General features: G+C 40.8%; 1 pseudogene; it reads left to right on the plus strand.

Annotated features, from left to right (window-relative positions):
- Positions 1 to 19,644: 19,644 nt before the first annotated feature.
- On the plus strand, positions 19,645 to 23,583 carry LOC125292264 (annotated as a pseudogene).
- The last annotated feature ends 564 nt before the right edge of the window (positions 23,584 to 24,147 follow it).

The following is a 24,147-nucleotide window of genomic DNA, read 5'->3' on the forward strand; positions in this document are numbered from 1 at the left end:
ACGTTGTTTTTTGTACCATCTGTCTAGCCTGGAAAATCCAGACCCTGATAATTTAGAAATATTAAGGGGTCTGGCAAAGAGCAATGTAATGGCCCAACTTCGGTGACAACAAGCATGCATTTAAAATCTCACTGCAATTGGATAACACTAGACCATGTTTACTCTGAATGATTTCGGACTTTGACACAATCGGATAACATTACGACCAATGTGTACTGTCCTCCAACGTTGCAGCGCTGTCTTCAGCAGTTTAGCTGGTTCCCCGGAATGTTGGCGTAAAAGTAACGTGCATCATTGCTCATTGCCAGAGTGTCAAAATTCCACTGTACAAGGATACAAGGATACAAGGAAGTTTATTGTCACATGCATATAGTTACTGGAAGTAAAAATGCAGTGAAATTATGTCTGGTGTCAGCCTATTGTTTTTATGGGGGATGCAGTAGAAGAGGGGTTTAGTAGATTAAGTGGCAAGGGCTGCATAAGAAAGGTGGGGGAGGATTGGGATTGGGGGAGGGGGGCACCAACAAAGGCGCCCAAGGCAACAGGGGCAAGGAAAAACTCCCTTACCAAGGAAGAAATCTTGGGCAGATCCACGGCTCAAGGGGCTAGAAAGGCTAGGCAATCAAGGACATGGGTAGATAGATGGAGGAGAAATCAAAAAATAATAAATAAAAGTTCTATGGAGATGTGCAAAAAAGTTGGAGAAACGTCAAAATGTGTGTGTGTGTGTTTGTTTTTGACGTGTGATAAATAAGAAAAATAAATAAAAAGGTCATAGCATAGGGAGAGGGATGTAAAGTGCTAAAAGTCATTGTAGAGGTGTGTGTGTGTGTGTGGGGGTCATGAGTGCTGAGGTGAATGAGTGCAAAGTCAGTATAGTGTGAGTTCAGAGTTAGGATGGCCTGGGGATAAAAACTTCTCCTGAGTCTCTCAGTTCTGGCTTTGTGACTACATAGGCGTCTTCTTGATTTCAGCGGTAGGAATAATCCACTGTTAGGATGAGGAAGGAGTCCTTCAGAATCTTTTGGGCTCTTAGGAGTACTCTTCTGGAATAGATATCTTGTAGAGCAGGGAGTTGAGTTCTTATAGTACATTCAGCTGGCGCACTACTCTCTGCAGAGTACTACGATCTCTAACTGTGGAGTTCCCATACCAGGTGATGATGCTACCAGAACACTCTCAACGCTGAAGTGTAGAAGGCCTTCATGATGGATGTAGAAACTTTGAATTTCCTTAGCTGACGAAGGAAGTAGAGTGGATTGTCTGGACTTCTTCAGAACATATTGAGTGTTAACAGTCCATGTTAAGTCTTCAGTAATGTGGACACCAAGGTATTTAAAACTTATAATAATAATAATAATAATAATAATAATAAGCTTTATTTGTATAGCACCTTTCATACACAGAATGCAGCTCAAAGTGCTTTTACATTTGAAGCATGTAACACAATAATAGTCAGTCAGTCATTATCAATCACTTTTTTCTTTGCTGTTTTATGATCTACTCAGCAACATATCAAAAATATAGAAAATGACATGTCATAAGACTGGCAGCCTTTAACCCTCTTACCCCCACAAGCACGCCATATGGCAACTGTGGCAAGGAAAAACTCCCATATTCCAGGAAGAAACCTTGAGCAGAACCTGACTTAATAGGGGAGCCCATCTGCTTCTGGCTGGCTGCGCCCTCAATAGTAACAGATGTAGAATAATCTGAAAAATGTAGTCTACAGGATAATATGGAGTTAACTAAAAGCTTTCCTGTACAGGTATGTTTTCAGATCTTTTTTTAAAATATTTACTGAACTTCGCCTGCTTGATGTACAGAGGCAGGGTGTTCCATAGTTTGGGGGGGGCATAATGGATAAAGCAGCTTCTCCACTTTGTTTGTGGAGCACTTTGGGTATGATTAAAAGATTTGAATTGGATGATCTAAGTTTCCTTTGTGGTTGATAAGATATTAAAAGCTCAGAGATATATGAAGGTGCTATGCCATTCAGAGCTTTGTAAGTAATTAACATAACCTTAAAATCAATTATATAGGAAATAGGGAGCCAGTGCAGTTCAGCCAACACAGGGGTGATGTGTTCTCTCTTCTTAGTCTTAGTTAAAAAAAGTCTAGCTGCAGAGTTCTGTATGAGTGCCAATTTCTTTTAGATGTTTTTGGGAAGACCAGTGAAAAGTGCATTGCAGTAGTCTAACCTGCTAGTGATAAATGCGTGAATTAGTTTTTTTCTGCATCTTGTTGAGTTAAGAAGGGCCGCACTTTGGCAATGTTTCTCAAGTGGAAATAGGCTGTCTGAGTAACTTTACTGATATGGGGCCTAAAACTTAACTCTGCATCTAGGATGACACGAGGCTTGTTACTTTTGATTTGACCTGGTGTGCCAAGTTCCCCAGATTACTAAGAATAATATCTCGCTTTTTAGTTTTGGTCCAACCAGAAGTACCTCTGTTTTGTCATCATTTAGTTTCTTTAAAAAAAAGTTTTTGCTCATCCACTGATTAATGGAGGTTAGGCATGCAGTGAGGGAGCAAAGGCCATCTGGGGTTAGTTGGCTCCACAGAGATATACAATTGGGTATCATCTGCATTAGCTGTGGGGAAGTTTACATTATGCTGACTTATGACGTTTCCCAATGGAAGCATATATAGAAAATAGCAGGGGACCAAGGCAGCTCCCCTGGGCCACACCAAAAAGGCAAGTCATGTTTTCAGATACATGATCTCCTAGACTGATATAAAGATCTCTGCCAGTAATGTAGGTTTGAAACCAGTTTAGAGCATTATCAGAGAGACCCACCCACTTCTTAAAGGCGGTGAATTAGGATGCTATGATCAATGGTGTCAAATGCCCACTCAAATCCAGAAGAATAAGGATTGAGACTTTGTTTGAGTCGGTAGCTAGTCTGAGATCATTGACTATTTTTACTAGAGCCGTTTTGTGCTGTGATTTGATCTAAAACCTGATTGGAATTTTTCAAGGATACTGTTTTCGTTGAGGAAGGTATTTAACTGATTACAAACAACTTTTTCAAGTACTTTGCTCAAAAAATGATAGATTTGATATAGGCCTGTAGTTGCTCAGATTGGTATGGTCAAGATTTGACTTTTTTAAGTAAAGGTTTCACAACAGCGGTTTTAAAAGCAGTTGGAAATATACCTGTTTCTAATGAGGTATTTATTACCTTGAGAAAAAGGGAGCTAAGCTATCCTATACTTTTTGAGGAATGTAGTAGGGATTGGATCTAACACATGTTGAGGAGCGGTTTGAGTTATAATTTTACCAAGCTCAGATTGAGTAATAGTGCTAAAAGGACCTTAATTTTTGGGGGGCTGTTTTTGGGTGTACTATCAAACATATTACTTGTGTTACCAATAGCCTCCCTTATAGAAATGACTTTGTTTTTGAAGAAGTCTGCAAATTCTTCGCATCTTAGAGAGGATGCCTGGCTGAGTGTATCAAAAGGTGTTTGATGCAATAGCCTATCAATGGTAGAGAACAACACCCTAGAGTTTCCACTGTTTTCAGCAATTACCTTAGAGAAGTGGTTCCTCCTCTCATTCCGAATAGCTCTATTATAATTTGCAATTTTTCTTTTAGAATGGCACGGTGAACCTGTAACTTAGTTTTTCTCCATGTTCTCTCAGCTTTCCTACATGATATTTTTTAGATCATGGATATTTTCGTTCATCCAAGGTGTCAGTTTGCTACAGGGCCTTTTTTAGTTTTTTAAGGGTGCCACTCTGTCAAGCAAGAGCCTAATTCACGATTGAGAGCCTCTACCATTTGATCAATGGGATGATGTAAAGTATCTAAATTTTGTGGAGTCTATAAGAGCTATGAACTGCTGTTCTGCTCTAATGTCCAAGAGTCGCGATTTGATTGCAATTTCGGGATGAATTTTTGGAGTATGTAGTACTATATTAAAAGATACACAATAATGATCAGACGTATTTATATCATTTACTGATAAGTCTGTGACTTCTATCCCTCTAGATATGACTAGATCGAGGGTGTTGCCAAGGTTGTGGGTGGGTCCTGTAACATGCTGCTTTAGCTCTAAACTGTCCAACACATTAAGGAACTTACTGGCTTTAGCATCAGTTGTCTTATTGACATGAATATTGAAGTCGCCATTTACAATTATCCCATCATAGCTAGTGATGATTGCGACATAAGTTCAGAAAACTGGTCTAGAAAGCCAGTCCATAGTTTAGGAGGGCGGTATAAGGTTAATAGAAGTACAGCTGGGTCAGCCTTCAGAGTGAGGGCAATATACTTGTGACTCTCTCTACAGGTTGCCCTGCTCTCTACAGGTTGCCCGCTGATCATTAGTGGGGTGTAACTGTAGTTCTGCTGCTGCCTTCTGTAATCCACTACCATTTCATTGGTTTTATTGACATTCAGTGTCAAGCTGTTAGATTGACACCACTGTGCCCACCTCATCAACCCTGATCCAAGTAGAGCTGTTCATTGTTGTTACTAATCAGGCCCAAGATCACTGTGTCATCTGCAAACTTGATGATGGAGGTATGACTACTGTTGGCTTTGCTGTCATGTGTGTAGATGTTGTACAGCAGTGGACTCAAAACACAGCCTTGGGGAGCACCAGTGCTGATGGTTAATGTGTCAGATGTCAGACCCCCCACTCTAACCTCTTGTGAACGGTTGGTGAGAAAGTCAAATATCCAGTGACACAGGGTGGTGTTCAGTCCTAAGGCCTTCATCTTTGTGACCAAGGTGAGAGGTACTATCGTGTTGAATGCTGAACTAAAAGTCAATGAACAGCATCCTCACATAATTCCCATTCCCCTCCTCCAGGTGAGTTAAGGTGGTGTGCATGAGGTTTGAGATGGCATCCTCTGTAGACCTGTTGGCTCTGTAAGCAAATTGGAGGGGGTCGAACGAGGCAGGGACGGATGAGCAGATAATGTTTTTCACAAGCTTCTCAAAACACTTCATCACTGTAGACGTCTCATTGTGCTCTCGCGAGAACTTTGGATTTCCAGGGTACCATCTGCCTGCACTTATGGCGGAGCTCTGCAAGTCACGATTTTTCAATAAAAAAAACTATGTAATCACACAGAAATGACATTTATGATATAAATTAGTGAGGAGAAATTGATTGTGTGGAAATATATTATTTGACATTTGTTTTTCTTATTTTCATGGGAGCACCTGCCTCCCCTGCCCTCATGTCACTGGCCTGAATGGAGTGAGGGCTTCATGTCATCATGTCATATTAACGTAAATCACTTCAGTTTATCTTGGCCCACTGCTAAAGTGGATGGGAGTATCAAACACAATAGGGTCATTCCATGTCAATTCAACCAGGGCCCACGCACTTAGGTCTCAAAAAAATCTGACCTATGTTACCCAGGGAGACACACTGTAAAATTACTCTTATGTAAGATCAATACTTTCCAAGATACAGCCAGTTTTACGGGGGGGGGTGTCGATTTTGTTCAGCTTTTTTTTTTTTGTCAAAGTTCACAAGCCCATAAGCATGAACTAAACCATGTAGGAGGCTCAAATTTTGCATGCCGGTACATAAATAGGAATAGTATGTAGCAACATTTTCACATTTGGTCTGGATGATCCTGCATGGTCATAGCTGTCCCTCAAAATTGATTAAAAATTTTATTGGAGTTTTGGCTGGGCTCTGTTCAGGCCTTCAGAAGATTTTTTTTGTACTCAACATAGGCACAACCGTGGCTGAACACGCTCCTATACATGTTTCCACCACTCAGTCTGATATATCCAACTCTCCAGAGTAAGAGAAAACAGACTTTCTTCTCCTAGTGGCCCCAAATTGGCCAGGGAGACTATGGTTAGTGGAGATCAATTAGATGTTAGTCTGGCCTTTCCCTCTATGTGGAGACCTACTGTCTCAAGCCCGCGGGAGAGGGTAAACCTGAACTCCTACTCAAGATCAAGGTGCTAGAGCCCCAGTGGTGTAGTCTACTTTTTTGAGGTGGGCATACTGTATATTTTGGCCAGTAATGGGCTCAGTGGTTACCAAACTAGGGGTCGGGACTCGACCCCTCGGGACCAATATTAAGGGACAAAAATGTTTGTGGGGGTCGCAGATTTGCACTTACCTGCCCCTTGCATGCGTGAGGGACAGCATAAATTCACTTTCAAAACCAATAGTAAATAATCATCAAATACCCTCTCCAGCTCTTGAAGTTCCTGCTTGCTCCTGCTGGTCCACCATCTCAGTGTCAAGGTCCCCTCCAGCTCCCCTTGCACCTTGTTGCTGACTGCCACTGCGATCTAGAGAAAACAATGAACAACTCTGTTTCATATGAGTTCAGATGCAAAGAGTTCAGATGCAAAGCCCTCTAAAAGCTATGACAAAAATAGGCCAATTTTAAGTTTCATTTTTAAGCATTTTCATCTATGACAATCAAAAATGTTACTATCAAGTACTGTAGGCCTACAACAAGTCAAGCCCAAACAAAATTAGATTAGCTGATTTTTAAATGTCGGTCAATAGAAATATAGCCTGTTTTGTAAACTCATCACATGCACTAAAGGTTTTTGCATCTGGCATTATATCGCAGTAACAGTGTGGTAGATAATGTTATTACCCATAAGTACAGATAATATATCTCCCCATCCATGCATACCATGGAGATAGCATGGTTCTGGCTAGTAAATAAAGTTAATGATAGATACTTAATCCAGACAGCCACAGTACACATCATGTAGACCGTTTACAGACAGACATGGCGATTAGGAGTTATTCCCAAAGAAGAATCCCAGATAAACAAAGCGCCCAGAAATTAAAACTAAGTAGGGTAACGTGGATCAGAGTACGTTAGCTTGCTAGTATTGAGAGAAGAACAAAAGCTAGACTACAGCATGACTAGCCTGTGTTATTACTGTGTTATGTCCACAAATTAAACAACCTAGAAGGGTAACTTGGTAGCCATACAAGTCTCATAAAAAGCGTGAATGATGTTTTTGACTCTTAACTTACCTTCGGAAATGTCAGGTTGGGCAACCTTATTAAAAAAGTTCCGAAGGTCTTGCTGTCCTTTGCGCCTGGCCATCCTCGTCGTCCCCAACTAAAAACCTGGAACGCTGCTGTGCTGCTGCTTTAACCTGGCAGCTCGGGGTCGGGGGGAAGGCTGATTGATGCTGGCAATATGTGATACCGGTTAAACATGGCGGTGATCTGACATTCAGCCATTCGTCCCCATAGAAAGCAGTGCCAGTGGTCAATGCTGGAAAACAACTGACGGAGAATCCATGGGAGATTGACTGCCGCAATCTCCGAATGAATATTGTAAAGTGTAATATCGTTGTGTTGTTAAATTACAAGGCTTCCATGAGAAGTGGCCGTTGATGAAACGTGGCTGTGCTACTCTAAATATTGAAAAATGAATTTTAAGTGGGTATGCTGAACATTATAGGTGGGTATACTGAAATAACCAAAATTTTGAGGTGGGTATACGGCGTATACCTGCATTCTTTGTAGACTACACCCCTGTAGAGCCCTATCTGCATTCACACTTAAAGGGAAACTTGGCAGGATTTCCCCCTCTGCTGGAGAAATTGTGCATTATGCTATTTCAAACTGTGGAAAAAGGTAATGATAAAGCACATGGATTTGTTTACAAGCTAGCAAAACGGTTAGCATAAGTTCGGTAGACAATGTGGATGTTACAAGGTAAGAAACACGATTTAAAACAAGTTTCTTGTTTCTCACTTCTCTTTCCGGGACGGTAGTCTCAATGTTGCAAGGTTGGTTTTCCGCCTGGGGGGCTTAGGGGGCAATGGAAAAGTCACCATTTTCACCGGAACAGGTCATTTAACCATCCAAATGATTTCTAAACGGGTTTATTACGTTGAAATAGTTGCCAAGTTCCCCTTTAACGATGGGTTTGCAGCACAATCACAAGGCACTCTGTCACAGAGACACCGACATCAAACATAATCACACCAGTCATACTCGTGCACAGTGACGGACTGGGGTCAAAAAGCGGCCCTGGGATTTGCACCACACACGGCGCTAACCTGCTCTGTAGCATGCAGATAGGATTTGCAACACACACGGCGTTAACCTGCTCTGTAGCACGCAGATATAATTTGCACCACACACAGCGCTAACCTACTACCATGCCGACAGAAGGCCACTGTCACCAGTATTCTGAGTGGCCCATTTGACGAGCGGCATTTCTAGCATGTGCCCAAGATCCAGACGGCCAGTACATCACTGCTCATGCATACCAGAGGACATTCTTCCCACCCACACATACCCACACCATGCACTTTGGGCATGACAGGTCAGCTGGAAAATTTGCTTATTTTAACTGATTTAAGGCATTTATATCTTAAAGGCCTTTACACCCAGGTAAAAAAGTAGTATACTTTAGTGTGTTAGAAATATGATTAAAGTACATGAAGTATAAAGCAAGTATGCTTACACTTTTAGAAAGTATACTTCAAAGTAGATGTTATTAAGTTCAACTTCAGTGTACTAAAATTAAATATACTTATTGTGCAATATTCAAAGTGTTTTTGTAATGTACTTTTTAAAAGTGTACTTTGTTGTTAGTGTATTTTTAAATGGTAAAGAAGTTTATTTAGTTTAAGTGGTTTAAATTGCTAATACTTAGAGTTGTAATATAGTGTACTTATGGAAAGTATATTTTTTTGGTAGGCCTAATACATTGTTTGTATAGTTTCATAGTCATAGTATTAAGTTCAACTTCAGTGTACCTAAAAATTAAATATACTTATTGTGCAATATTCAAAGTGTTTTTTTGTAATGTACTTTTAAAAGTGTACTTTGTTGTTAGTGTATTTTAAATGGTAAAGAAGTTTATTTAGTTTAAGTGTATTAAATTGCTAATACTTAGAGTAATATAGTCTACTTATGGAAAGTATATTTTTTTTGGTAGGCCCTAATACATTGTTTGCATAGTTTCATAGTCATCTCACCTTTAATAAAATACTAATGTGTGTAGCTTTTAGGCCTGATATGTCAGCCGCATGGATGGCAATGTGCAATAATCTAGCCTAGACACACTGATCTATCAGTTTTGGTCATCAAATAATATTTTTTTCTTTTTTGTTGATTTTGTGTCTTAGCAAGGTAGTAGCCTATACGTTTGTGATGTAGTAGAGGTTGTGAGAGGATGAATGTGGCATTTTGTTAAATTTATAGGCAACACAGTTAAATGTTGGCAGTCCAGTTGACCAATAACATGGTTGTTTGAATTTGAAATGGAGTGGGCGGATCTGTGCAGCTTTCGATCAAAACGTGGTGTGAGCAAACATTAACGTTATTTTATACAGTCTATGCTTGTAACTTTATTTGCAAGACAGATGGACTGTAGAGACCAGAAAAATGCATCGTTTACGGTCCGTATAAGGTTACAGGTTTGTCCAAATTAAAGATACCATAAATTCTAGTCATGCCAGAGACGTTGGTCCTACAGAGCCAGAAGGACTCGTCATATGAGATAACAAGGGCTGAAGCCAGTTGGATCTAAAGTGCTAAGTTATTCGTTATCAGGTGAGTCCCAAAGCATATTGTTAAATGATTCTGATGTATCGGAACTCCCCTATTACCGCCGGGTCCCGTATTTCCACCGTCTTGCATGTATGTGTCACTTAATATCAATTTCTATACAAACCAAGACAGCAGACTCCTAAAGAAGCGCGAACCACCCACACCATAGGTGTATCTAAATTAGCTATGTACCAAAAATGACATTTTACCGGGACTCAAAGAGCTGTAGACAGTGTTGTAAGGCTGCGGTACACAACCGCTTGAGCTCCAGTGGAATTTTAATTTCATGACGAGAATTCTCGGTCTAACCGTTCATGTGCCGTTGAAACGGTGTAAATAGGCGACCCATCAGGCCAGCACTATAACTCCTGAGTGGTAAACAAAATCGGATATTTCAGGCAGTAAATGCTCCGTTAACAAACAAACCAGATTTTGTTCAAATCTACACACCTATGGCTACTGAAAAAATGTCAGGTTAATTTAGCAAATGTTATTTTGAAGTGTTAAAAACATCGTTGTTTTAGAATTTCTGAACAAAAGTGGTGATAATTGGGGTTGTTACGATAGCTTACTCTTTATGACCTTCGGTAGTCTTTGGAGAAGTTAAATTGATGGCTTAGCAATCTTTCAAGAGTTTGTTTTTATCCTTGCTAGTACAAGCTAGCAATGCCAGATCACGTTAGCTAATTTAGCTAACGTTAACGTCATAAACATCGACCAGATCCCTATCAAGAAGAAAACTAACGTTACATTAGCCTGCTTTGTGTTTGTGGGATTATTGACAAGCGTTGGCTAGCACTAACGTTAGACAAACTATGATGGAAGAAAGTGTGTTCTTTATTAAGCAACGTTTGCCTAAAGTTCACCAATGTTCTTTAATATTATAGTGTAGGCTAAGTTAACTCGCAGAAAGGAGGATGGTGCTAGGCTAGTCACACTTCACATTCATTAGGCATGCTAATGTCATTGTAGCTGTTTTTTTCTTTAATCGTGGAGACATCTTTTAAAATGAGTCTACAGGACAAATTACATGCATTTTATGAAGTAGAGCGTTTTTTTTTCCACAATTGATATTAGAGGGGAATTAAACCTGGTGTTCTACTAAGTTAGTGCTATGAAGCTTAGGCTACGATTGATATTATGCCTTGGTTTATGCGATAGATTTAGATTTTTTTAATTATTTGTGTTTGACAGAGCATTCAAGTTCATTTCATGGTAGTGATTGTAATTTACCTAGTTTTAATCTGTAGCCTATCTATGTTTTTACAGGTGTTCCTGGACAGTTTTGAAACCGAGATGGCTGAACGCCTCAAATCAGCAGTAAAGGTAAATATTCTTCATCCAGGACCTTGTCTCATTACTCTTAAAGCATAACTCAAGCCAAAATGCAACCTAGGGTCTTTTTGTGAATGTACCTGAGTCAAACTTTCGTTTGAAAGCATAATTAAGTCAGAAGCGCCACCATTAAGCTTGACTGTATTGTCGTTTCTGGGTCAAATGCCATTTTGAATGGGAGTCGTAGGGGCAGAACTATTTTGATACATGATGATTTTGATTCATGCATCAAAATAATAGGCTAGTGCCCCTAACGACTCCCATTTAAAATGCCATTTGACCAAAACGATAATACGGGGTTGTATTGGAAACAAAGGAATCTAAGGTAATCAAATGCAGAAAACAGGGTGGTTGCACTCATATCGGTGCCAAAGTGCACAACGCTTTAAGGAAAGACTACCTGGCCAGGTCTACCCATACCAGGATGGCAAACAGATGGTGTCAATACCAATTTGATCCATAAAAAGTAAATGGCAAATAGGTACAGATAATCTGTATTAATCTCATCATTGCCAATGGATTTCTGTGTAAAATATTGTTTATCTTGTAAAATGTTGTCAATCTTCTTTCTGTTCACAGACAACAGAGACAAATTCTCTAATACCAAGGTCAATGCATTTGACTGCTGTCCAGCCCCGGGTTGCCACCGAAAACTTTATGCATCTTGGACTGGAAGATGGTGTGCTAGTAAGGAAGCTAGCTACCACAGCCTTTGCCACCACATCTCAGTGTTGGGAGGGAAGTTCACTCACTGCGCAACTATACCAGCTGTACCTTTCCTCCTCAGCCATGATCCGTAACCACCATGGTTTTCTTTCTGGGCCAGAAGACTTTGCAAACAAATAAGCAATAAATGATCATGCATTACAAATTTAGCCATGTTAGACTGTTAAGTTGTTGGCTTGTAGGCTGGGTCTCCAGTAAACAATTTCAAGCTTAGAGGGCAAATTCCCTCACCTAGGAGGGTAAACAACTTTTGTTTTTCATGAAATATGCATTTTGAATTGATGGTTCAAAAAACGTTTTGTATCCATGATGGCCTTGAAGTCTTGAGTTTGTGAATTTGCTTAAATAAGCTTATTATGTGCTGTTAACCAGCAACCATAGACAGTAAAAGAAAGCAGCAAGTAGCCTTGGCTACAATTTCTGTAGTTGCTTTGCGTCCATTCATTGTTATTCTCTCTCCTGCTCAAAAAAAAGTTGTGCGTGCATTAAGTTGATGATAACGTGTTTACAAACTCTACTTTACATAAAATATTGTAAATAGCCTATTGTCATGCAGTTAATGGGATACTGTGCAGAGTTGGAAAGTTAGGTCAACTTGGAAACTGTTTCTGTTGCCTGATGGTAAGGTACAGCCAGTAGCTTTTACACCTGCAGGAGCGCTTGCTTGTTAGCCCTGTGTGTTGCACAATGCACTTTGCTCCTCTCATCTATACGACACAGTTCCCATGGTTCTCCAAACCATACATAACTACGAGGACAAATATTGCTACACGAGGGAAATCAATGTGGTGTCCGATGTGAAAAAATAGGTATAAATCTAGCGCATTACACATTTCCAACCTAATCACGGATGTGTGGATGACATAAATTAGGAAATATTAGAGGACTTAATGAGGCGTGATGTTGAACTGCATGCCAATGCCATTTAACCAAAATGCCCCAGCAGCAGCACGGGAGAGGAGAGCTTATCTGACAGATCTGCATTGTCTATACTCTATAGTGAGGTAGATTACATTGCAAAAATATTACCATGCATTCATAACCTCGTGATTCAGTGAGAGTGATCCCAAAACATCGGAAAGTGACATTTCTGTATTACATTTTGTCAAGAGGAAAAATCAATAGCAAACTGTTCCCAACTGACTATAGCCAAAGTCCTTTTAGGCAAGTCCCTCCACTCGGCGGCCATATTGCAACGCTTTTTGGGCACTCATCGGGCATCCTATTCGGCAGAAATGCGTGTGCGCAATGCTTCACGACACCAATCTTGCTCCAGCGGCACGTTCACAACACATGATTGGCACGATGTCTTCACAACACACCATATGATTGGCTTAATGTATTCACATCACACCACATGATTGGCTCAATGTATTCACATGTCAACGTTTTGCCGAGGAAAGGGTGGGATACAGTATATGTAGACAACGGCGTTACAAACTAGCCCCATGCATTTCTATGGATGATTTTTTAAGTGCTGTGTCTCCTCATTAGAAAGTCTCTGCTATAGCACTATGAACCGTTCCTGGCTGCGCCTGGCAATTCCGCAATCATAATAGCAATCCGCTATGGAACAAGCGTGCCTGTTGTTAAAGGGAATGTGAGATGACGCTCTGATTGGTTTATTGCACCTTACGCCCAAACCACACCCATGATTAATGTAGCTACTTCAGACCACCCCATTTTAGATTTGCGTCGGACGCAACAGTCATTAACCCGCCGGTAAAATAGAAACAGTGCCCAAGATCCGCCCACAAAGTGATTTGCGCGAAGTCAATTGAGTTAAAGTGCACGATAGAGCCCAAAGTATGTGTTTATAAAAATATTCTTATAACACAGTGAGCAGACACATCCTTTTCCCCTTTATAGATGACAATCTGAGTTAAATTTGGTGCCACCTGTGTCATGCCACACCCACACTTGCCTATATGTAGTCAGAGAAATGCCCTTAATTAATACTCATTTGGACACAGCAAAGTGCAATACAATTTTTCAAGTCAACTCCAAAAAATTGTGTAGAAAGTGGCGGATGCCTTCTTTTGTGCATATACAGCATTTATGAATGAAGCCCCTGGACTCTACATTTGTTGTTCTGGTACAGTTATCCCTTACTTACAATACATCAGGGAACCTCATCACTATATAAGTGTCAATCACAAGCAAATGTGAAGAATAGAGGACACTCCTGAACTGACTAGAGAGCAGATTGAGCTCAGTGTGTCTCTGTGTCCTCCTGGACCCCATGCTCTACTGCTGGTCATACCTGTGGACACTCATATCACAGAGTCAGAGAGAAGATCAGTGCAGGAACACCTGGAGCTTCTCAGTGAGAGAGTGTGGAGTCACACTATAGTGCTGTTCACCTGTGGAGACTGGCTGGGAGACACACCCATTGAGCAGCACATTGAGAGTGAAGGAGAGAGTCTGCACTGGCTGGTAGAGAAATGTGGGAACAGATATCATGTCCTCAACAACCAGACCAGAGATGATCACATGCAGGTTACACAGCTGATGGAGAAGATAGAAGAGATGGTGGCAGGAAACAGAGGACATCATTTTAAATTTGGTGAATAACAACTAACCATTATCAGTAAAAATGCTAACATACCTGCTACCCCATTGTGAGAGAAAATTAACTCTTACTTTGCTGGAGAGTTTTATATCTTTATATGAAGTTATGGTTATGGGATTTGGCAGACACTTTTGTCCAAACAGACTTACAAATACAAAACACAACAAAAAACAATACAATAGGTTCAAATGAACAGTTTTAAAATGTTGGAAAGACTACACGTTGAATCATATATTCGTTTTCATTTGTATACAAATCTATTTCTTAATTTATTCATTACAGTATATTAATTTACTGTAATTGATATTATTTATCTAGATAGATAGATACTTTATTGATCCCCAAGGGAAATTCAAGAATTAATCTATCTATTAATATGTGTTTATTCATTTTAATTTCTGATTATGTTTTTATCTTTGATAGTGAGTGGAGACTCCCTCTCTGACCGTTGGTCTCTCAGTAGTTCTGCATACAGCTCCTTCAGATCACAAGCTGGACCAGAGGAACAGCATACACGCCCTGTCAAGAAAGCAAGCAGCTTTGACATTATACCACCAGACAGTAAGCAAATAGTTCAGACAATTTGGATTATTTGGTTATGCTGCAACTATGTCAAATATTTATCAGGAATGTATTTCATTTGTTATATGGTGGATAACATATATTGATTTACATTGTGTATGAAAATATGTATGCATTTCTTACTTTATTTAGAGACAATGTTGATTCCTTAGCTGAACAAAAACCTTGTTTAGCTAAGGGTGTGTGTAGAGGGATTTATACTGATATTTCTCTTTACAGTAAAAACACATAATATGGCTGGACTACATAGAATGGCACCTGTGCACATGAATTCTGTCTTGAGTTGTGTTATGTGTGAACATTTGTGTGCATTATTTAGTTATTTAGAGCCTAATACCTCAAGCATACCAACCTCAGTATGTCTGCATGTCAGAGGTGCTGAGAATTTCAATATCTTGTCAACTTTTTTGGAAAACTCTTCTTGCCTGTGGTATGTGGCAGGCAGAGATCTGCAGATGATCAGATACAGATACATTATGGAGCAGGCAGAGATCTGCAGATGATCAGATACAGATACAATATGGAGCAGGCAGAGATCTGCAGATGATCAGATGCAGAGCACAGAGGACACTCAAGGTGTGTTCATGCCCTGGACTCAGAACACTGTGTTCTGCTATTTACTGTTACTGTTCATTATGATCCATCTTCTTCACTGACATTTCTGTCTTCTTTTGTAGTGAGTGGAGAATCCAGTGGAGATTCTGACCGCTGGTCTTTCACCAGCTCTGCATACAGCTCCCTCAGATCACAGACAGGATATGACATCAGTTCTCTCCGTGGTTCCATGAGGTCTACAGTTTCTTCACAGAGTTCTGGTGTTGGATCTATGAGTTCTAGAGCTGGTTCTGTTAGAAGTTCAGATTCGAGAGGATTCAAGTTCCCAAACCTGTTTAAAGTGAAGAAGGCCCTTGGAGATCTTCCTGAGGCCCAGGAGGCATCAGACTCCACACACACCAAGAAGGAGAAGAAGAAGTCAGCAGAGAAGCAGGAGAAGTGAATTAATCAGGATACACCAACTCCAGTATAAAGAGTGTCTGATGACACAGACAATTATGACTTTCAGTGGACATTTTGTTATACATATTTCATTGCACTGTTTTCTCATTGACCACATTGTTGTCATGAAAAGTGTTCTGGAAAGTGAAGAATGAATTGCTGTGCAATTCCTCATATTGACTACAGATGGCAGCAAACCCAATTTCACAATAATCATTTTAGCCATTCTGGCTTTTTTATGTCCTATGAGGAGTCTACTGTTTGTCCATGGTGTGATGAGACTCCGATGCACCTTGACCTTGGAGTTCACCTTGGAAGTGTTCTTTGGCTTTTTGGCTTTCCAAATTGCACTATTCCCTTTGTCCAGTCTGGGGTCACTTGTACTCCTGCAGGAACATATTGTGAGGTTGGCTACAGTCATGTGCACCTTCATCTTCTTAATAGCATGGACATCAGCAGTCACAGGAACATCAAGCTGCTTGGAGATGGTCCGATAGCCTTTACCTTTAACATGTGTGTCTCTAATGTTCTTTCTGATCTCCTCAGACAACTCAGTCCTTTGCCTTCTCTGTAAACATGTTATGAAATTAGCACAACGCAAGTGGCAACAGTGGAATAAGCGGGATAATGGACTCCACGGTGGTCTGTTCGCGTCAGGGCTGTTTTACAACCTCGACCGTGCATTAACTTATGCGAACAGACCACCGTGTCGTCCATTATCCCTTACATAATTTCTTATGTTTTTAGCGGTACTAACACATTTTAGAATGTCATTGTAAAATAAACAACTAATTTTCTCTTTTCAAACGTTCTTTACTTTACTCTATTTATACCAAAGCATGACACCGTACATGAGAAATTTGAGAATGTCATCACTGTTCTATTCCATAACCATTTCTATCAGTGAGCTGGAAGGGAACCATTCGTTTGGTTAGCATTCGTTTGTATGTGTTGTTATTCCAAAACTGAAATTCTGCAATTTTTTTACACATACTTTATGTAATGTTTGAAGATAACAGAGCAAGACAGACAGACAGAGAGAGAGTGTTGTTTATGGTGAATGAAGCAAGCTAATTGGCCAATATGATACAATGGAATGTTAACTCATTGAGTGCCAAAAACGTAATATTATGTTTTTAGCTTTTTTTTTTTAATTACGAAACTAGACACTCTAACACACCTTATAAACTCATGAAAACGCACAATCTGGACATTTTATCATAACTCGGTTGCCGCTTTGGGTCGATCAGTGACGCATGCACGTCAGCTGAAATCCAGGCCATTTTCATGGGTCTATCACTAGGTGGCAATCTCGCCAGGTCTCGCTGATCACTTCCCGGAAAGTTTACAGGCAACACTTCATATTTCATGAAAGACGTTATATCTCCATTTCTAGAAAAAAAAAACAGGGATTTTGATGGAAACTAGCCACTGTTTAGCTTGGGATTTCTCAGGAACAGGGGCGTGTAGAAATACACGGTTTGCACCCACCGAGAGCTTTAAGTCTCACCTTTTAAACGAGCCATTGTATGTGTTCATAGCTATAACACAGAATATGCTGTGGCTGTACAAATATCATCAACAATGGTCTAGATTGCTGGCACTCTAGGACAAAGCTTCCGAAAACAGCTTGGCATTCAATGAGTTAATAATCACAATCACACATTGGGGAGGCAGTTTCAGTTTAGGTTGATTGGCAGCTCATGGCGCATCACATGGACAGCAATATATAACTGCTATGGGCATCACATGGGCATCAATATATAACTGCTCTCATCACATGGACATCAATATATAACTGCTCTCATCACATGGACAGCACTATATAATATATAACTGCTCTCATCACATGGACAGCAATATATAACTGCTACGGGCATCACATGGACAGCAATATATAACTGCTCTCATCACATGGACAGCACTATATAACTGCTCTCATCACATGGCCATCAATATATAACTGCTCTCATCACATGGACAGCAAAATATAACTGCTCTCATCACATGGCCATCAATATATAACTGCTCTCATCACATGGACAGCAATATATAACTGCTACGGGCATCACATGGACATCAATATATAACTGCTACGGGCATCACATGGACAGCAATATATAACTGCTCTCATCACATGGACAGCAATATATAACTGCTCTCATCACATGGACAGCAATATATAACTGCTATGGGCATCAATATATAACTGCTCTCATAACATGGACAGCAATATATAACTGCTATGGGCATCAATATATAACTGCTCTCATCACATGGACAGCAATATATAACTGCTCTCATCACATGGACAGCACTATATAACTATACTATGGGCCGGAGACTGCAACCTAGTACAGCCACTGTTACTCAGTGTGAACCACTGTTATGCACTCACCTGCTAAATCCACCTTCCACCCACACCAAAACTCTCTCTCTCTCTCTCTCTCTCTCACACACACACACACACACACACACACACAGCACCCAGGGGACTGTCACCAGCACCCTCACCAGTCGCCAGGCAAAATTGCTAAAAATAAGTATTACCATATTCAGCATGCCATAACTTGGCAAATATTAATCTCCGGGCCTAGAGACTAGAGGCCACCCATCAGCCATACAGTAACATAACTACAGCCTATAGCACAGAGACTAGAGGCCACTTATCAGCCATATCATAACTACAGCCTATAGCACAGAGACTTGGGGCCACCCATCAGCCATAACACATATAATCTACAGTCTACAGCTCAGAGACTCTCCACCCATCAGCCATATCATAACTACAGCCTATAGCACAGAGACTAGAGGCCACCCATCAGCCATAACACATATAATCTACAGTCTACAGCTCAGAGATATTCAGAGACTCTCCATCCATCAGCAGCACTGATGTGTTCCCATATGCTGGAAATAAAGGAGGGTAGAAACAGATTGTGCAAAGGGGCTTCTATCTGATATTGCAGCCTAAACACCACCACTCTGCCTCTATATGGACACAATGACCACTTTGTATAGGTGTGCCATATGTGGCAGGAGCAGTTAAGGTGCTGAGAAGACGCCATTCTGGGTGGGAGACAGATGAAAAATAGATAACAAATGAAAACACTACCACTCTGTCCCTGTGATGGCCATAATGACCTCCCATACCGTGTGTTGCATGGTGCAGGAGTCTGTGATGGCCATAATGACCTCCCATACCGTGTGTTGCATGGTGCAGGAGTCTGTGATGGCCATAATGACCTCCCATACCGTGTGTTGCATGGTGCAGGAGTCTGTGATGGCCATAATGACCTCCCATACCGTGTGTTGCATGGTGCAGGAGTCTGTGATGGCCATAATGTCCTCCCATACCATGTGTTGCATGGTGCAGGAGTCTGTGATGGCCATAATGTCCTCCCATACCGTGTGTTGCATGGTGCAGGAGTCTGTGTGTGTGCGTGTCAGGAATGTGGTTTGGCATGAGCAGTTCCACACAGGTAGGCTTGGTCAGAGTGCTGAGCCAATCAGACAATCCCATCACAGTCACCTGACACATCAGGATTACACTCATAGCTCACAGGAATAGCAACTGACATTCTTAGTACATCATATAGGGAAGAACTCTCTTTACTTCAAGGTAAATGATGTTCACAAATCTGAATGTGATCTAAATCACGTTATGCAGACAGTAACATGTAGAATGTGTACCTTTAAAAGGGATCTTCAATAGAAAACAAGTAATTACATCAGACACTAGTTCATATCATTATAAATCCTAATAATGTCAGTGGTGTGGACAATTAACTCTTTGTAAAACTAAACTGCTCTCTGATACTCTGCTTTCATTTCACTTCTCACTTCAGATGTTTAAAGAACTAACCATTGACTCTCCTGGAAGACAACTCCTGTGAGAGGAGAAATGGCAACTCCAGAATTTAAGGCCCATCTGGGTGAGTTATCTGTTAGCAATTTTCACAAAAAGTAATGTTTTTCAATGTCTCATATTTTACAATTACAAATTGATATGAAAATCCACAATGCAGATTGTGAAGGGAAAAATGGTTTGTTTGATTATGCAGGAACTGATACCCAGTATCTCCAAGACCTGAGGATTGTGCTGCTGGGATACAATGCTGCTGGGAAGAGTTAATCAGGAAACACCATCCTGGGCAGAGAGGAGTTTGATACTGTGGGGAGGAACAGCTCAGTGTGTGAAGAGACAGGGAGAAGTAGCAGGGAGGCAGGTCACTGTGGTGGAGGCTCCCAGGATGGTGGAGGAATTATCAGCTAAGGACACTCCTGAACTGACTAGAAAGGAGATTGAGCTCAGTGTGTCTCTGTGTCCTCCTGGACCCCACGCTCTACTGCTGGTCATACCTGTGGACACTCAGTTCACAGAGTCAGAGAGAAGATCAGTGCAGGAACACCTGGAGCTTCTCAGTGAGAGAGTGTGGAGTCACACTATAGTGCTGTTCACCTGTGGAGACTGGCTGGGAGACACACCCATTGAGCAGCACATTGAGAGTGAAGGAGAGAGTCTGCACTGGCTGGTAGAGGAATGTGGGAACAGATATCATGTCCTCAACAACCAGAAGAGAGATGATCACATGCAGGTTACACAGCTGATGGAGAAGATAGAAGAGATGGTGGCAGGAAGCAGTGGGCAGCATGATGAGATGGAGAGACAGAGAATAGAAGAGTTGAAGAAGAGAAGGAGAGATGAAAAAAGAATGAAAGAGAGAATGATGAAGTTGAAGATACAGAGAGAGTCTCTCAGATCACAAATGGGTGAGTTAAGAAACTTTTACTTGTACGTGTACAACTGCACTTTTTATTTCATTTTTGAAACACTAGGGACCTCATTTCTAAACAATTGTACAGGATTCACATGAAAAGATGTGTACAGTACATAGGAAACACATGACGTATGTGCTTATAAAACTATTCTTATAGCACAGTGAGCAGACACATCCCCTTTCCCTTTATAGATCACAATCTGAGTTACATGTGGTGCCACCTGTGTGAGTGTCATGCCACACCCACACTTGCCTATATGTAGTCAGAGAAATGCCCTTAATTAATACTCATTTGGACACAGCAAAGTGGAACACACTTTTTCAAGTCAAATCCAAAAGTTTGGGTAGAAAGTGGTGTACGCCTTCTTTTGTGCATATGCAGCATTTATGAATGAAGCCCCTGGACTCTACATTTGCTGTTCTGGTACAGTTATCCCTTACTTACAATACATCAGGGAACATCATCACTATATAAGTGTCAATCAATGTGAAATGTATTGCATGTCCAATATGAAATGGTTTATTCCCATCAGGTGCCGCTCACTACTTGTCAGAGTTGAGGATTGTGTTGCTGGGCTACCGACTATCTGGGAAGAGTTCATCAGGAAACACCATCCTGGGCAGAGAGGAGTTTGATACTGTAGGGAGAACAGCCCAGTGTGTGAAGAGACAGGAAGAAGTAGCAGGGAGGCAGGTCACTGTGGTGGAGGCTCTAGGGTGGTGGAGGAGTGTTCAGTTAAAGGACACTCCTGAACTGACTAAAGAGCAGATTGAGCTCAGTGTGTCTCTGTGTCCTCCTGGACCCCATGCTCTACTGCTGGTCATACGTGTGGATATTTCATACAGAGAGACAGACAGAAGATCAGTGCAGGAACACCTGGAGCTTCTCAGTGAGAGAGTGTGGAGTCACACTATAGTGCTGTTCACCTGTGGAGACTGGCTGGGAGACACACCCATTGAGCAGCACATTGAGAGTGAAGGAGAGAGTCTGCACTGGCTGGTAGAGAAATGTGGGAACAGATATCATGTCCTCAACAACCAGACCAGAGATGATCACATGCAGGTTACACAGCTGATGGAGAAGATAGAAGAGATGGTGGCAGGAAACAATGGACATCATTATGAGATTGGTGAATAACAACTAACCATTATCAGTAAAAATGCTAACATACCTGCTACCCCATTGTGAGAGAAAATTAACTCTTACTTTGCTGGAGAGTTTTATATCTTTATATAAAGTTATGGTAATGGGATTCGGCAGACACTTTTGTCCAAACAGACTTACAAATACAAAACACAACAAAAAACAATAGTTCAAATTAACAGTTTTAAAATGTTGGAAAGATTACCAGTTGAACCATATATCTCCATTTTCATTTGTGTGCAAATCTATTAATGGGAATAATACATGTTTATTCATTCATTATTTAATCTTTGATAGTGAGTGGAGACTCCCTCTCTGACCGCTGGTCTCTCAGTAGTTCTGCATACAGCTCCTTCAGATCACAAGCTGGCCATGAGGAACAGCATACACGTCCTGTCAAGAAAGCAGCCAGCTTTGATGTTATACCACCAAACAGTAAGCAATAGTTCATAGACAATTTGGCTTCTTTGCTTATGCTGCAACTATCTCTTCAAATATTTACCAGGAATTTATTTCATCTGTTATATGGTGGATTAAGTGCCATTGCACCTTTGTGCTGTGTATGAACATATTTGTGAATTCTTTAGTTATTTAGACACAATGTTGGTTCCTTGGCTGAAAAAAAACACTGTTTGGCTAAGGGTGTGTGTAGAGGAACTTTAACTGGGGAAAGATATACTTGATCTCACAGCATGAAATCCAAACAGTGGCACCCAGTATAGCAGCAGAAACATGCTTTATAGGTGATGCAGAGTTGGGGAAGTGATGTCATATACACTAGAATAGCAGATACACTTACAGGAGCAGGCAGAGATCTGCAGATGATCACATATAGACATACATTATGGAGCAGGCAGCATTCTGCAGATGATCACATATAGACATACATTATGGAGCAGGCAGAGATCTTCAGATGATCAGATATACACTTTATGGAGCAGGCAGAGATCTGCAGATGATCACATATAGACATACATTATGGAGCAGGCAGAGATCTGCAGATGATCAGATATACACTTTATGGAGCAGGCAGAGATCTGCAGATGATCACATATAGACATACATTATGGAGCAGGCAGAGATCTGCAGATGATCAGATACAGATATACATTATGGAGCAGGCAGAGATCTGCAGATGATCAGATACAGATATACATTAGACATACATTATGGAGCAGGCAGAGATCTGCAGATGATCATACACACATTATGGAGCAGAGAGATCTGCAGATGATCAGACATACATTATGGAGCAGGCAGAGATCTGCAGATGATCAGATACAGATATACATTATGGAGCAGGCAGAGATCTGCAGATGATCAGATATACATTATGGAGCAGGCAGAGATCTGCAGATGATCAGATATACATTATGGAGCAGGCAGAGATCTGCAGATGATCAGATATACATTTATGGAGCAGGCAGAGATCTGCAGATGATCCAGATGCAGAGCACGAGGACTCAAGGTGTGTTCATGCCCTGGACTCAGAACACTGTGTTCTGCTATTTTACTGTTACCGGTTCATTATAGTCCATCTTCTTCACTGACATTTCTGTCTTCTTTTGTAGTGAGTGGAGAATCCAGTGGAGATTCTGACCGCTGGTCTTTCACCAGCTCTGCATACAGCTCCCTCAGATCACAGACAGGATATGACATCAGCTCTCTCCATGGATCAATGAGGTCTACAGCTTCTTCACAGAGTTCCGGAGTTGGATCTTTGAGTTCTAGAGCTGGTTCTACTAGGAGTTCAGACTCCAGAGGATTCAAGTTCCCAAACCTGTTTAAAGTGAAGAAGGCCCTTGGAGATCTTCCTAAAGCCCAGGATGCATCAGACTCCACACACACCAGGAAGGAGAAGGAGTCAGCAGAGAAGCAGGAGAAATTAATTAATCAGGATACACAAACTCCAGTATAAAGAGTGTCTAATGACACAGACAATTATGACTTTCAGTGGACATTTTGTTAATACATATTTCATTGTTGTCATAGTGTTCTGGAAAGTGAAGAATGAATTGTTGTGCAATTCCACATATTGACCACAGATGGCAGCAAAGCCAATTTCACAATAATAATTTTAGCCATTCTGGCTGCCCCCAAAAATATGCCCCCCTCATCTTCTTAATAGCATGGACATCAACAGTCACAGGAACATCAAGCTGCTTGGAGATGGTCCGATAGCCTTTACCTTTAACATGTGTGTCTGTAATGTTCTTTCTGATCTCCTCAGACAACTCAATCCTTTGCTTTCTCTGTAAACATAATGATACCAAACTGCAGACTGAATACTTCACTCCATTTAAATAGGCTGAATGACAGAATTAACATTGAATACATCTGTAATACTAATTAAGATGAAACAGTTTGAAGCATGGCTATAATCCTATAATTTATTATGTTTTTTAAGCGGTAATAACACATTTGCTTAGGACATTTTAGAATGTCATTGTAAAATAAACAACTATTTATCTTTTCAAGCGTT

Source organism: Alosa alosa, chromosome 3, assembly GCF_017589495.1.
Source record: "Alosa alosa isolate M-15738 ecotype Scorff River chromosome 3, AALO_Geno_1.1, whole genome shotgun sequence".
Taxonomy (NCBI): Eukaryota; Metazoa; Chordata; class Actinopteri; order Clupeiformes; family Clupeidae; genus Alosa; species Alosa alosa.